At 42.1% G+C, this 15205-nt stretch overlaps 1 pseudogene across 1 annotated transcript in view; it reads left to right on the forward strand.

The window, feature by feature from the left end:
* The window catches only part of LOC144768031 (epidermal differentiation-specific protein pseudogene), a 45383-nt pseudogene extending 30809 nt beyond the window's left edge, over positions 1–14574 (forward strand). Inside the window, exon 3 of the transcript XR_013598422.1 lies at positions 11176–14574. The product of XR_013598422.1 is annotated as an epidermal differentiation-specific protein pseudogene (transcript). The remainder of the gene's footprint in view (positions 1–11175) is intronic.
* The last annotated feature ends 631 nt before the right edge of the window (positions 14575–15205 follow it).

Consider the following 15205-nt stretch of genomic DNA (forward strand, 5'->3'; position numbering starts at 1 on the left):
GGAATTAATCTAAGACACTGATAATTATTCGGCCATTCCAGTCCATTGTTAAGCTGTACACTGTGCTACCACAGTTCTGAGCGGCCATATGCAAATCAGACTCGTCCCTCCTTACTCCAATGGGAACTGTCCAGCAGTAAGTCTGACCTGTCCAAAATCCCCAATGTTGCTGAGATTAGAGTGGAATTAGAAAATCTAGCCATTGCAAACTCCAAAACTTTCCCTGTTTTGCTTACGTTGGTGTGAGTATACTAAATATTACACCTTCAAAATCTGGCACTTTCCCCAATGATGCTTATTTTTCAGTGGGAATAGTAAGCGTGATGCCTGAAAAGTCTAATACTAATTCTACTGTTGCATATACTGGAGTTGGAATAGTAAATAAGACTCCTTCAAAGTCCAGCACTTTCTATATTACTTTGGATAGTTTTTTAAAATGTTTTTTTATTCACCAATTTCACTGTTGTATACAGTTGTGAACCTTAAGCAATAAATCAACATCAACATCTCAGTATTCACTCGTCTGATAGTCCAATATTTTGTGCAATTTAGAGTCATATCCCTTCCCTCGCCATGTTTTACATATGTTACATTCAGTTCCAGTGACTGTGATCATACCAGTGACCCCTTTGATGTCGATGATCCCAATTATCCCCCCTCTCTATCACGGCCGCCCTTTTGGGACCGTTAATTCTGCACCACCCATCCCTGTTTCAGTGTGTTGTGTGCCACCTGGGGGGTCTGTGTTTGTGACCCTGGTGCTGCATGTTCCTCTCAGTTTGCTGAAATGCTGCCAATAGCGATGCCCATGCCTCCAGATCCTCTTGCAGTTTTTCATCCCACATAGCACTCCCATATGTATCTTTTCTGTTAATACCCTTTCTACAATGTCCCTGCATCATAATGTTAGTGAGGTAGTTCTATCACCCTAACCATGCCATAGCTGTACATCATTTGGTAAGGACCAGTGTGAGTTGTAATAATTTCCAATGCATCTTTTTCCCCCTGGGTTGCTTTATTATACCCAGGAAGCACTGCACTGAGGTGTCTCCTACGTAATCCCTGTCAAGGTCTTCATTGTTATCACTGTTGCCATTCAGAAAGCTCACACTGTTGCACATAGCCAAGCCATATGCAAGAAGGAGACTTCATCCACCCCTCTCTTCAGGAAAGCTGCAATCTTGCCCTTGTTCATTTTACTTAGCTTAATGGGAGTCAGGCATGGTCGGTGAACATATTTAAAATGTGCCAACGTGCAACTAGCATTACACTAGGGCTTTTTAACTAGCACACATGTCGTCTGCCACTTTTCGTCTGTCAAAGGGCCCACCAACTCACCCATCCAAGCCTTTTGGCCTTGGGGCTAATGTTGACCATATCCTTTTTTAGCGCTTTGTGAAACATAGAGGCTAAGTGGCAGGCAGAGCCCACAGTCAGCACCATCTGCAATGTCTCCATCTGTTGGGGCATCTCCTGGAACCCTGCCCAAATTTCCTTGCACGGTGCTTGCAATTTTAGCAGAAACTGGCCACTCCCCAAAGAGAAAGCCTCACAGGCCTTCGCAAAAGTAAGGAATTGTTTCCCAGGATACAACTTTCTCAGTGTTGCACAGCCTCCCACCCTCCAACATTCAGTTGACATGTCCCCACTAATATCTCAACACTGCAGCACTATCCAAATGCCCAAATCTTGTGTAAAGGGTGGTCTCTTCAACACTCCGCATGTCACCCTCTCCCAAATCTCAGCTGTTTGTCAGATTATATATGAAATGTTTCCAGCTACTCTGGAGATGCTCATAAGCAGCTCCGTTAGCGAAGTGTCTCCACATGTGGCCCTCAACAGTCACATCTCCCCGTTATCCCCTTCCACTGCCCATTGCACAGCAATTTGTAGCTTAGCTGCATAATGCCGCATGTTGCCAGGCAGCCCCATGGCACCCTCCACTAAGTCAATTTGAGCAGCAGTAGTGCAACTCTCCTTCTTTTTCCTACCCTAACTAAAGATATCAATAGGCTATCCAATGCCTTGAAGATGTCCCATGTAAGTGTATGCAGTGAGTTCAAGATTATATAGAGGCATCTGGGTAGGAAGACCATTTCCACCACAGCAATCCACCCTGCTACTGTTAGCAGCAGCGTGTTCCAAAACTAGGTGTACCGTGTCAGGCCCCCCCAGCATCTTCTCAATGTTATAGTGGCACTGCCCCTCCAAGGTGTGTGCCACCATGATTCCCAGGTATCTAAAAATGTCTGACTCCCACCTCAATCCCTGCCTGGGCAGGCCATTCTCATGTGCCATAGCTCTCCCAGAGGGAACACAACATCTTACACCTGTTGATCCAGAGACCAGCCAGTTTAGTTAACAAGTGTTCAGGAGAAAGAACCTCCATCACAGGGCTGCAACCAGTCTGTCCAACAAGGGCTACCGCCCTGGCAACTCTCTCTGTATCGCTCCAGTACGGCCCCCGCAAAAGCCAGCAATCCAGGCCACTGCTCCATAAGGGGAACAAGCTCCCCACACCTTTACGACTGCTGCCTACATATGGTCACAGGCTGCAGTAGTGCTCAGCTACAGTCAGAGCATAGCTCTTGGAGGTCCCAGCGTGAAATCTAGGCTCAGACGCACCTCCTAATAGGCCTCATCACTGCCCAGTGTCTGTGTTGTCGCTGTAAGGATTTCATGCCTCTCAGCTGAGAACACTTTGTACAGCTGGGGCTCTGCACATCAGCCAACGATTATTCCAGGGCTCAAACAGGCAAAATTAGGATGGATATTTTCTTGGGGCAACAGAGCACGATTTCAACGTGTCCGATCGGATATCTTGTCAGGCCACGCTCTTCTTTAATTTGGAGAGTTAATATTTTTTTATTATATATTTTTATTTTTTTGTTTCTAAAAGATTTATGATTCGAACAAATAAATAATTTATGAATTTTTCATTCATATTTTATTCTTATTAATTTTGCATTTATTATATTTTTAATTAAATTTGATATGTGTTTCTGTGATATATGTTAAGTGTAATATCATATTATAGATAATGTTAAAGTGATGTTTCAATTGTTTATGTATTGTTCTTTCTACATGGTTTTATATTTTTTACATTCATATTTACAAATATTTTTTCTTAATTACACTACTATTTGTAACTTTCATATTTATATGTTTCATTGATATGCACTTATTGAGATGCCCTTGATGTGTTTCCTGAGCAGAAAATCTATTGAGTTAGACCTGATGAAAAAAGGAGCAGTCGTAAAATAGTACTGCCCCATTTTTCATTCAACCGTACGCATCTTAAGAGAAGTTTGTGGGTGAATGAAGTCTTCTCAGTTTAGAAAACATAATTAGACTTAGATTGAAAATTTGGTTAAGATACTCTGATCAGGTTATATCAATGCCCAGATATGAATTTACCTTGAAAAAATGAAAAGACAAGAGGCATTTCCTAAACAGGAAGAAATCGGTATTAATTAAATGCTGCAGTCGGGAGAGCCTCAACAGAGTTGTGTCTGAAGACAATCTCCATGTACAGAAGTTTTGGCGAGTAATAATAATAATAAAAAATTCTTTATTGTGTAGTTAATAAAAACCATTACAATGTAAGATGCAACATTGACTTAAAATGGATCAGAGAAAGCACGTTCTTATAGAATAATAACACAAACATTGATTTAAAAGGTAAACATAATGGTACTGGTATAAAAAATTGTAAATGCTGGTTCAAAGTCTATAAAATACAGGTTAAAAAGTTCGTGGAAATCAAATTTGTAGTAGGTCTTGACACAATTTCTGTCTTTTTTTCAAAATTGATAACATATTTAATTATTCGACAGATAAATTGAGGGTCCGCCGAGTCCAACACTTGGACTATGGCTGAGCGGCATGTGCGGATTCCTAGTTTGTTAAATTTTGCCTTGAGCAGGTGCCGACGTTCACTGTCTAGTTGCGGGCAAATGCAGATCAGATGAATGAGATCTTGTACCGCAGCGCCACATAAGCTACATTCCTTTGAGCCTGGTGTCTTCCAGCCCGGTTGGTCAGCATTTGTAGGCAAATTACCCATTCGTAGGGTTAGGTATTTGGATTTCAGATGTGAGGAAAAGGCTAGCCCTAGATAGGGTGCCGGGGCCAGCTTCTTATATGATTGGATTGGATTGGATTGGAGTGTGAGCGTTGTCTCAGGATTGTTTTATCGTCAATCAGCGAGTGCCAATTAGCTGCCTTTTTTGTAGCCTGTTTGAATAAAGACACGGGTAGCTGCTTTTCCCACAAAGACGCCAGCGCTGTGGTTTCTAGGGATGATTTTAAATACTTTGCATGCTGGGAGTTTGAGTTGCTTTGCATGGCTTCCCAGAGAGCAAGGTTTATTTCTATCTCACGGTTTCGCCACACATTGTACCAGAATCTAACTGTGTCGTATTTTTTTTGCAATGTTTGACACTTCAATCCAAATTCAAGCCGAACCTGGGCGGGTGAGGCGTCGCATGGCAATCTGAATATGCGTTTATACACCCTTGTTTGGATTTTGTCCAAGAGCGGCGCGCTCTTTCCACAATGAACCACACTGCCGTAAGCTATTGTTGGAAGTAGCTTGGCTTTGATGACTGTTAAAAGGGGGGTGAACAAGGGGCCCTTAAGTGATTTTGATAAACTGCTGAATGCATGGAGTAGCGCTGTGCCTTTCTTCTCGATGTCATTGAAGTGCGCAGAGAAGGTGAACCGTGTATCCAAGTATATTCCCAAATACTTATAATTATCCACTACTTCCAATTTGTTATTGTCAATTATAAAATTCTGTACTTTTGGGCGACGGTGAGTTATAATCAAGACCTTTGTTTTCGTGGTGTTTATTTGTAGAATATTCTGTTTGGTGTATTCAGCCAGTTCGTTTATGAGACGTTGCAATCCTATTTTCGTCTGGCTAAGGAGAACAACGTCATCAGCGTAGGAGAGATGCGTGAGGGGCATTATTCCTAAGCGTGGGGGGTGTGCATTGGTCCCATCAAGCCTTGGTGTCAAGTCGGCCATGAATAAATTAAACAGATGGGGGGCCAGGACACAGCCTTGTTTTAGACCATCACAGGTGCCGATCTTCCTCGTTAGCCGATTGCCGTTATCGATCTTTACCTGCATCCAGGTGTTGGTGTATAGGTCCATTATTGGGTTTAAGATCGCGTCCGGCAGGCCCTGCTGCTTTAATTTTGCCCAGAGTAATTGTCGGCTGACACGGTCAAAAGCCGCCTTAAAATCCACGAAGCATAAGTGTAGTACTTGATGATTTTGAAGGCTTTTTTCTGCAATCAGGCTTATCGCTACGGCGTTTGCCATGGTGCCTATGCCACGGCGGAACCCTGACTGGTTTACAGGTATTTTGTTGTAACTGGCAGACCATTTTGTCAGGTCGGCTAATACCAATGAGGCATAGTACTTTGCCTCGGCGTCAATGAGCGCTATCAGGCGGTAATTTACAGGATTTTTTCGGTCGCCACCTTTGTAAATTGGGTTGATGATCGCCCCACGCCAGCTTTCCGGAATCCGACCACCGATGTTTATTGTCCGAAACAATTTGTAATAGTTGCTGGCCCAGAAGTGAGGATCCTCTTTGTAAATTGCCTGAGGAACGCCGTTTGGTCCTGGTGCACTATCTTTCCTGCTTTTCCTTATTATTTGTAGTATGTCTGCTTCCTCATGTGGTTCAGAATCTTGCTGATTGATGTTAATAAGATCAAGCGCTATTGTATCAGCTTTGGATCTTTGAAATGCTGAAATTTCTGTTAGCGGAGGAGATTTCATAGGATTTATTGAAAAGGTATCAACTAGATGCTGTGTCCATGCCTTTTCAGTAATGCAGGTCATGCATATAGGGCTAGATGATCTGTTGAGTGTATTTACTTGAGACCAAAATGCTCTAGAGTCAGATTGTTTTGCATTATGTATTATTTTTGTCCAAAAATCGGTGACCTCGTGTTTTTTTTCGATCCAAATTTGTTTCTTATAAAGTTTCTTTATGTAACGTACGTCCTGCCATGCCTTGGATTGTGAACTGTGACCTTGCGCTCTCCTCACAGACTGTCGCAAGCGTCTTCTTAGAGAGCGTATTGCATGGCTGAAATGGCTAATGTTCTTTGCCTTGTGCCTTATATTATCATGGAGTTTGGTCTTTGGTAATTTATCCACAAAGGTAACCCACGTTTCCATGGCTAGTTCATTTTCTAGGGTAAGCTTATGCAGCAAATTCTTTGCATCTTGAGCTATTTGCGGGAGTGTGGCACTTGTCCACTTTAACCGTTTCAAGTTTATCGTTGAAGTGACCCCTGCTAATTTTGGTGCATTTGTGTGTTTTGAAGGTGTTAATTTAATTTCAATGTGCTGAGCCAAATGATCACTATCTGGAGAGCATATAATTTGGAACTTTTTAATTAATCCCAAGAGTGGAAGGGAGACAACTGTGTAATCCAGAATTGTCGATGAGCTAGAGCCAATGTAGGTGCTGTTTGGGGGTCTGTCCTGGCTTATTCTCCCATTTAACACTCGTAGTCCTTGTTGTTCTAACTCCCACAACAACTGTCGTCCCGTTTTATCCAATCTCTTCGCGTGCGGGATTTCCTGTGTTTCGACAGCCCAGAGTTCATTAGCTGTGATGATGTTTTCTTCATCCTCATGAGGGTGTAGTAAATTGGCATTGAAATCGCCTGTCAGTATTATTTCCCACGTTGGCTCTTCTAGGCGGAATTTTGTTATTACCCCACTGAGTTTCTTGAATAACTCTTGTTTAACCTTAGATTTTGGGTGGGCGTAGATGTTAATAAGAATAACAGTTCCGATGCCAACCGGGGATCCCATTTCTAGTTTAATTATTTGCATATCTGTAATGGATGCTGGTATCTGGGAGGACTTGATGTTTAGTGCTGTGGAGATATAGACTGAAAGACCCCCCTTTGCTCGGCCGTAGTTTTGGGTTCGAATGGCACTAACATGGAATCCTATCCTGCCTGGGACATCAACTATAGATGTTAGCCATGTTTCCTGTAGTGCAATGATGTCATAGGTATCCCAGGAGTCCGTTTTATTTTTATCACTTACGATGTTTTTTGCTCCCGCGATATTCCAGGATAGAATTTTTACTGGGTTTTGATCCAAGTGGGTGCCCTGAGTATTATTTCAGGCCTCTCGTGTTCCATGGGTTAATCGGAATTGAACTTCGGGCTTCCGATTTTCCGCGCCCCTGGCACCTTGCAGTACCGAGTGTGTGATTCTTTTTGCCGCTGGACTGTTTGCTCTTGTACGGTGTTTCATCAAGAGAGGGGACGGGTAACCTGGTGTTACCTCTGCTTTCAGGGTAATCCCCCACTCATCAAATTTGGTGGTTTCGTTGAGTAATTTCGTGACCGTTTCGCTATTCCTCCAGACTGTTAAAGTGCAGTCCTGCATTGAGTAGTTGTCTGAATTTACAAATTCTATTGATAGTAAATCATCAGTTGTTAGATGGCTGAGACTCGGAATTACAGATGTCAAGTGTAGGATGTTTCCTCTATTTAGGTAGTCTTGTGGGCCTTGTGGTTTATAATTTGGAATGAAGAGGATCCTTCCATTTATGTTCGTTTTTTTTCCTTGCATTAGCGCATTTAACCCTTGTCTCGATGTGTTCTTTCTGTCTTTATCTTTTGCTTCGTTGGGTGAATTATTCGTATTGTACTGGTTACCCTCCCTCCCTGTGTATATGGGGGGGGTCGGTTGCCTGTGTAGATAAGTTAGGTGCTGCTTTTACCGGGCAATGCAACCCATGGATTGATGCATGCTCATTGATGGTGGTTGCTTGCAGTGATCCTGTCCTTATTCCTGAATCCTGCCCACCATCTCTTTGGGGTCTATCTAGGTCTGTTGTTACTCTGAGTGGTGGATATTCTTGCAGACTTTTGTCAGCTATCAATGTGACTTGCCTCTGTGTTTTGACGTCCCTTCTTAAGGTTGTTGTTACAGGACTTAATATTGTGTGCAGGGTAAGGGATACTTTTTGTGTGTTTTTGTCGGCTTTAACAATAGCCTCCCTTGTGTGCCCCTTCTTCGCCATTGCACTTGTGGTCTGGTCCTGGGCTCTTATGATCTGTACCTTGTCTGGCTGGGATATGTCGACTGAGGGTTTTAATTTTGATTTTGTCCCACTGTTTTTAAGGTGACCCTTTGGGCTCCGCATGTTTCTGTTCGATTGAGTGGGTTCAGCGACCACACTCTCTAGGCTCCAGTCTGCACAACTTTTTTCCACAGAGGGGGTTGGTAGTTCATCATCGTCGCATTCCTCTATAGACATTAGTGAATTAGATGTCGGCACCTGGGAACTTACATTACAGTTGGGTACCAGTACAGTTGGCTGTTGTACTTCATTTCTTGAGGTCTTACTCGTAGTATTTGACTTATATTCTCCCTTATATGTTTTAGTTTCAAAATTTGTTAGGAGTTTGGGGAGATTAAAGATTGGGTAATTGATCAAGGCCTGCTTATTGGCGGGTCTACTGCTCAGTTGTTGGTTTCTGCTTTTTCTTGCACGTTTTTTTTGTCTTTTAGTTAGAACTTGTTCCTGATTATTTGTGGCGTTTATCTTATCTGCTTTTGTTTGTTCTTTTACTGTCGGATATTGATGATTGTTAAGCTGGTCCTGGGATATGTTCTGTTTTTTCGATGGGTCTCCGGATTTTGTTTTTGTTACTTTACTCTGCTGAGCATTTGTATCTGCCACTTGTTGTAAAGTTTCTATTTCTATCAAGGTGTTTTCACTCCTCGCATCTGAATGCTGGTTTCTTTCTTCCAATAGATGGTTGGAGCCAAGATTTGTACGTCTGCATTCCTGCAAGATACTTTTGAGGATTGACGGGAGGTCCCTTAGTTTTTCAAGTATGGGACTACATGTACAGTTTCGGGAAAGAACCCGTTGGATGTTATGGTTCTGAAGAGATTCAAATGTGGTTGCCATGGCATCGAGCTTTTTATTGATATCAAAAATATACTCAGCGATTGTGCTCATGAGATTTATTTGGATGTCGAGTTTATCCGACTGCATATTCAGCGTTTTAATTGATGTTTCTAATATTTTTCCTAGGGCTCCATGGAGTTTTATTATGGATTCCAGATTTTGATTAGAGCCGAGCTTTACGGCTGGTTGGCTCTGATTATCCTGGTAATTAGATGTATACGCTAGGTAGTTGGGATGTTCCTCGACATTTTCCTCTGCCGTGGTGACTCGTTCTTCCGTGCCCACATTGGCCAGGGAAGATACTTTGTCTGTCGGAGTTCGGCATTTAGAGCCAGACAATTCCCAGACGCTCGATATTTCTATTATTGTTGCATCCTGAGGGGGTACTTGGTTTGTTTTTTTCGATTGATCCAAGGGTGGGTATGCTTCCTCTTCCGACCCACTGGTTATCTCAATTAGGTTTTCCTTTGTTAGATCTTGAAGCAGTTGGTAGTTTGCATGGCGGCCAACCTGGGCTTTTACTTGCACATCCTTGGTTGTACTTTCAAGTTTATTGATTGGTATCATTTTTTCCAGATCAGATTCCCTAATGTTTTTGATTTGCTTGTCATTGACATTGTTTGTAAAGTGACCTTTTACTGATTTGTTATTGTCAAGGAGAATTTTGGGTTCCGACCAGGAATTACACACCACATCCTTTTCGGTGAAAACAAACTTTGTGTGATTTAGACATGACTCATGTCTAGGTGTCGAGTGCTTGGTTGGTTGGTCTTTATATGCCTCATCTAAATTGCTGGGGTTAATGCATCCCTGGTCGTTATGTATAAATAGATTGGTGCCAGCCCCTAGTTGGTCTAATTTTGTGTCGCTAATTGTTAACGCTGGGGGCGTGTTTGTCGTTACTGAGCTCTTTTTGCTTAAATGCATTATGCTATTTTCTAGGGCATTTTCCATGGTGTTGTCTGAGATCCTATCAGTGGGACCTTGCGGTGTGATGAATTTTGTTTTGGGTTGCACCTGGTCATGGCCACCATTTTCCGTGTGCACTTGGGCTTGTGTTTGAATTGTGCACTTGTTAATCTCCAGACCTGTTGGTCTGTGCGCCTCAGGGGTTGATGCCGTATTCCTGCCTGGCTCCTCTGTGTCGATACCATTTGTTATACAGTTCTTGAGCTACAATAAAATGATTACACATTCTTGTAAAGCATGTAGATCTGGGTCTAGTCATGAACCATAAATACAACGATCTTCTAAGGGGGATGCGGGTGACTTCGTGGAGAGCTAGTATGAGCTAGTGTGTATGTTTCCAGATGTCGGGCATGAGGAGAGTGTGATCAGTGTGTGTGGTGTGCATGCTGTGTTCTGATTGGCTGAGTGTTCCTAACTACATGTGGCACCTGATGTTGTGGTATTTTGCTAATGCACACCTTTGGCCAAATGTTTTTTATTGAGTCCAATCTCCTCGGACCTGTTAGAGGTGTATCTGGCTATCTGTGGAATGATTAGGGTTTTCTCTGTTTGATCTTTTGTCTTTGGGCTAAGTGTAACCCCACCAGTGACCTAACAATTATTAGTCCGGAGTTTGGGTTGCAGGGCCTGTCTGACCATGTATCTCTGATTCAGGATTGATTGGGATGTCTTCTCGGCTACATTTGACATCAATGATATACGTTCATTATTACATGTACATATAACATGACAGTCATTGATATCATATTTACCTACATTCTCGTTATTTTATGTGTACATTTGTCATAGCGTACATTAACATTATTTTTACTGGTATTGACATTGCTCTGCACGCATACATTGTGGTATACCTTGACATTGCATTTACTGGTATTGTCTTTGTTATGCATGCATGTATCATGGCATGCAATGACATCACATTCACCAATATTAACAATATCCTTGATCTTGACTTTGGCCATAATGTAGTCTGTATACCTCTTTGGTCTCCTATCTTTTTTGTAAATTTGTTGCACAGGCTCTAACTAAACACTAAAAACATACAGGAGCCAGCATCTTTGCTTTTGGGGCTTTGAAATATTGGAAAATGAAGCCCTTATTCTGGAGAGCCATTTTCCAAATACAGACAGACGAATGCCTGGATCATGAAACCTTTCCTCTGAGAAGGGATTAACCAGTTTGCACACAACCTTGATGGTATTCCCTCACTGAGTGACTTTTGTTTTTTCTTACAGAGAAACTTGTTGGAAACCCTATAGCTGAAGACCATGAACACAATCACTGTCTACGAACACCCCGACTTCAAGGGACTCTATAAGACCTTTACTAATGATGTTCCACGTCTGGCAGACCACAGCTTTGAAGACTGCATCACATCTGTGAAAGTGGTGGGGCAGCCCTGGATAATGTACGACCATCCAAACTATCAAGGATGGTGCATTGCCCTAGAGGAGGGAGAATATTCATGGGCGGAAATGAATGACAGGGCATCTTCTCTGAGGCTGATCACTGATGATCTGAACGATCCCCAGATCACAGTCTATGAGCATCCCAATTTTTTGGGTTCATCGATGGTTCTGAATCAAGAGGCCAATCTATATAATGGAAGCATGAATGATAAGATTTCTTCCCACAGAGTCCAGAGAGGAGCGTGGCTTCTGTATGCACATCCAAACAGATCTGGATGGTCGATTGTAGCTAGGGCTGGTGAAGCTCTTGCGAGTTACTATGATGTTGGTTTGAATGACCAAGTCTCCCACGTGCGTCCTCTGTGCCCTGGAAAGTCCTCAGTGATAGCCACGATTTTGTGGGACAAGCAGAAGACAGAGGGTGAAACAAAGATCCAGATTGATTACTGGGAATACTCAAATGCTTCAGAGAGTGAGCAGCAGTTCACTGTCACTTCCACCAAACAGTTGGATAAGATTGTCTCCCATAGTTTTGAATTCAGTAACGCAACATCAATTAAGGTTGGTGCCTCATTTACCTTGAAGGGGCTGGCCTCTATTGAGACAGAGCTGTCCAACACCTTTACAGTGAAGAAAGGTGAAACTGAGTCAGTTACCGTGAAGCAAAAGGCAGATTTGAGCATGCCGGTGAGGATCAAGCCATTCACAAAAGCAACCGTCAACTTCATGCGCAAGGAGGTCACAATCTCAGTACCAGTGGAGGTGAAAACTGTCCAGGGCACTAAGACTGTGACCGAAACTGGAACATACCGATGCAAGAATGGGACAAATATCTACATGGAGGCACGCTCTCAACCAATCACTAAATCTTAATGGTAGCCACATGGCCATCTCACTAGTGCCCACTTTTTAACAGTGATTCACTGTTCTTTGGGTGAGAGGCCTGTGAAGGATCCTTTTGTAGCTGCCATTTTCCTTAACACATTTTTAAAAAATAGCTTCAGGCATGATGAAATCAGAAACAAAAGAGGGCCAGCGGTAAACTGAGTCTAGAGCAAAGTTTACTGTTTGAATCACAGAAAATGTAATTGTTTTACAAATCCCTATTTCTAGGATCCCTTCTTTAAAGTATATGCATCAACTACAAGTGGAATGCCTTAATAGGCGATATTTTCTTGTGAGTGGGTGTTAAACTTATATTAATTCAGTATTCTAATTGGTTTCTTAATTGAGAGCTATATATTGGTATCCTTGCTTTCTGAAGAAATTCATTGACCCTAAATGGGCAGTATGAATGGCTGAAATATGTTGGCATTTAGGGTGTTATTTAGATCTCGGTGGACGAGATACTCTATCACAACAATGACATATATCCCGTCTGCAGAAATAGAAATCCTATAGGAGATAATGTGATTTGTATTTCGGCAGGCGGGATATCCCTCACCATTGTAAGAGAGTAAACTGTCCAGTGAGATCTAAATCAGGTCCTGGGTTTTCTGAATGCACAGAAATATGATAGATCTCAAAGCATCAGTTATGTGACTTTTAAATCTTTCCTAAGTCACCGATTATAAAAATCTATAAGGGATGGAAAGAAGACAATTTTAAGACTTAAGTATATGTATCCGACCCCACATATGATATCTAGTGCTCCCACTCCAAAAACACTTGCCCTGGGGTATCATAAAAATTCTTAGGATGGAGCATGCCACAAAATGTGGGAGAAAATACTTTTCTCTGAAAAAAAGGGGTGTTCACACAAAAACCAAGTAGTAAACTCGACACTCCTGGCACTTTACCTCTGGGTCCCTTTTGGTTGCGATTTAGTGTTTAGTTATGAGGACGGACCAGCTTCTAACCTTTCTATCCCCTCTGTGTAGAAGGTCATCCTGTGATGCCACCGCTACTCCAAACCATAAAAGAGGTTCCACCTGTAGTGTAGTGAGAAACTCTAACCCCTGCCATAATGTCAACCAATGTCCTACTTGAAAGTGGCCACAGGAACTGACTGCTGCATAGTGGAAATACTATCTCCCTATGGTTAAGAACCAATGCCATACTCACACTGGCCACTAGTTGTTACTCAGGCACCAATGGATGAATGTGCCTTTCCTAATCCCGGCCAATGCCATGCTGTGACTTCCAATGCATATATCTGTTGGTTGCTTCAGATCTTTAGGAGAGGCCATATTGAGACAGGTCACTGAGTGACAATACTTCAATGGAATATGATGCTTCAGCGTCTGCTGCACTCTACCTGGTCATGGATGTTTACTACTGCATCAGGCTCTGTTGGCCACTGAATGTCACTACATTATTAACACATTTTTACGCCATAATGCTGAATAACATCATATCACTCATGATACAGATAGCTCAATTATGGAGGTCTACCGAAGATTATGCTTCTAGAATAAAAATGATGCAGAGGCCTATCTGGGATAAGTTCCTGCCCTACATTGGACAAAGCTAGTTAGTGTAGTGAGTGAGTCTCACCTCTTTACGATTTTAATTGCAGAAACTCTAGTCCAACTGAAGTCAGATTGTCAGAGACCAAAAGTTAGTGATTAATCAATGAGATGTTTGCAGGGACAATTCACTTTTATAGCAAAGTTCAAACCAGTGCACTGAACCAGTCCCTGATAATCCAAGTATAGAGCTCATATGTTGTGAAACTCATTAACAGTTTGACGAAAGGCCTAGAGGAGGGACCTGAGTTGTCAATACTTTCTTCTGTAGGAGCAGTAAACATTTAAAAAAACACAGATCTACTGGCTTCAAATGTTTGGTTGTGAGGGGTAAAAAGATGAACTAAATGAAGTGGATTGGAGAACCCCCTATATCCATTTATGCCACAAGTTACCAATTAGTGACTGAAGGAGCAAGCTTCCTTTACATCAGTAATGTGCTGCAGCATCAATTACTTCAGGTGCATTTATGTGGAACTCTAACACCACATATATTTGAGACTCTTCCTTCAATATGTCCTCCAATAATATTACATCTTAAGCTGGTACATAGAGAATGTTCACCATCTTCAAATGTGATGAAACAACAAAAATCACTGATTTGTAGTTAACCTCTCAATATAAAAATCATTAAAGTAGTAATTAGCAGTACTTTACGGCTCTATGCTTGTCTCTAGCTTGCAAAACAAGTTAATGACCAGTGTTTGCTTGGATTCTTTTTCCTTACTGTATTACAAATAAATCTCAATTATAAGCAGTTCCAGGATGCATGTGTCGTTTTTGAAATGGAAACATTCATTGTCAACATAACAGCACTGATCCATGTTAGCAAGGGTGGCTTGAGGAGCACAGGGCCAGAAGTACGACCCTTACATTTTGCGACTCACAAATTGTGTCGCTGTGCTACTTGCAGAATGCAATTTACAACAGTATCTCAGACACTGTAAGCGATTCCTAATGCGGTCGCAAAACAATCGTACATTGAAGTGTGAGTCACTGTTAGAAACGGACGCCCTTGGCACGCCCCTTCCTAATAGCGAGTAGCAAACCCTAGTTTGGGGCCGCAATAAATGGTCGCACATCTGGCCCACTGTCGCTTGTGCACTCTCATTGCGTGAAGCTTCCAAGTCTTTGCATTACCCTGACCCTACTATCACAAGGGACCATTGTAGTCAGATCAGAGAGAGACAAACAGCTCCCCAAACACACACTTACAAACAGACAATAAACAGAACATGCAGAATCACACAAATCAACACACATACACACCTATACACACACACATACACACTGAATCTGACACATGGAGACATACCCATAAAAACAAGTGGCAACAAAGCTGAGAAACACAAACACAGAAATTTCAAAATATATATACAAAGACATGA

This window comes from Lissotriton helveticus, chromosome 7 (assembly GCF_964261635.1).
Source record: "Lissotriton helveticus chromosome 7, aLisHel1.1, whole genome shotgun sequence".
NCBI lineage: Eukaryota > Metazoa > Chordata > Amphibia > Caudata > Salamandridae > Lissotriton > Lissotriton helveticus.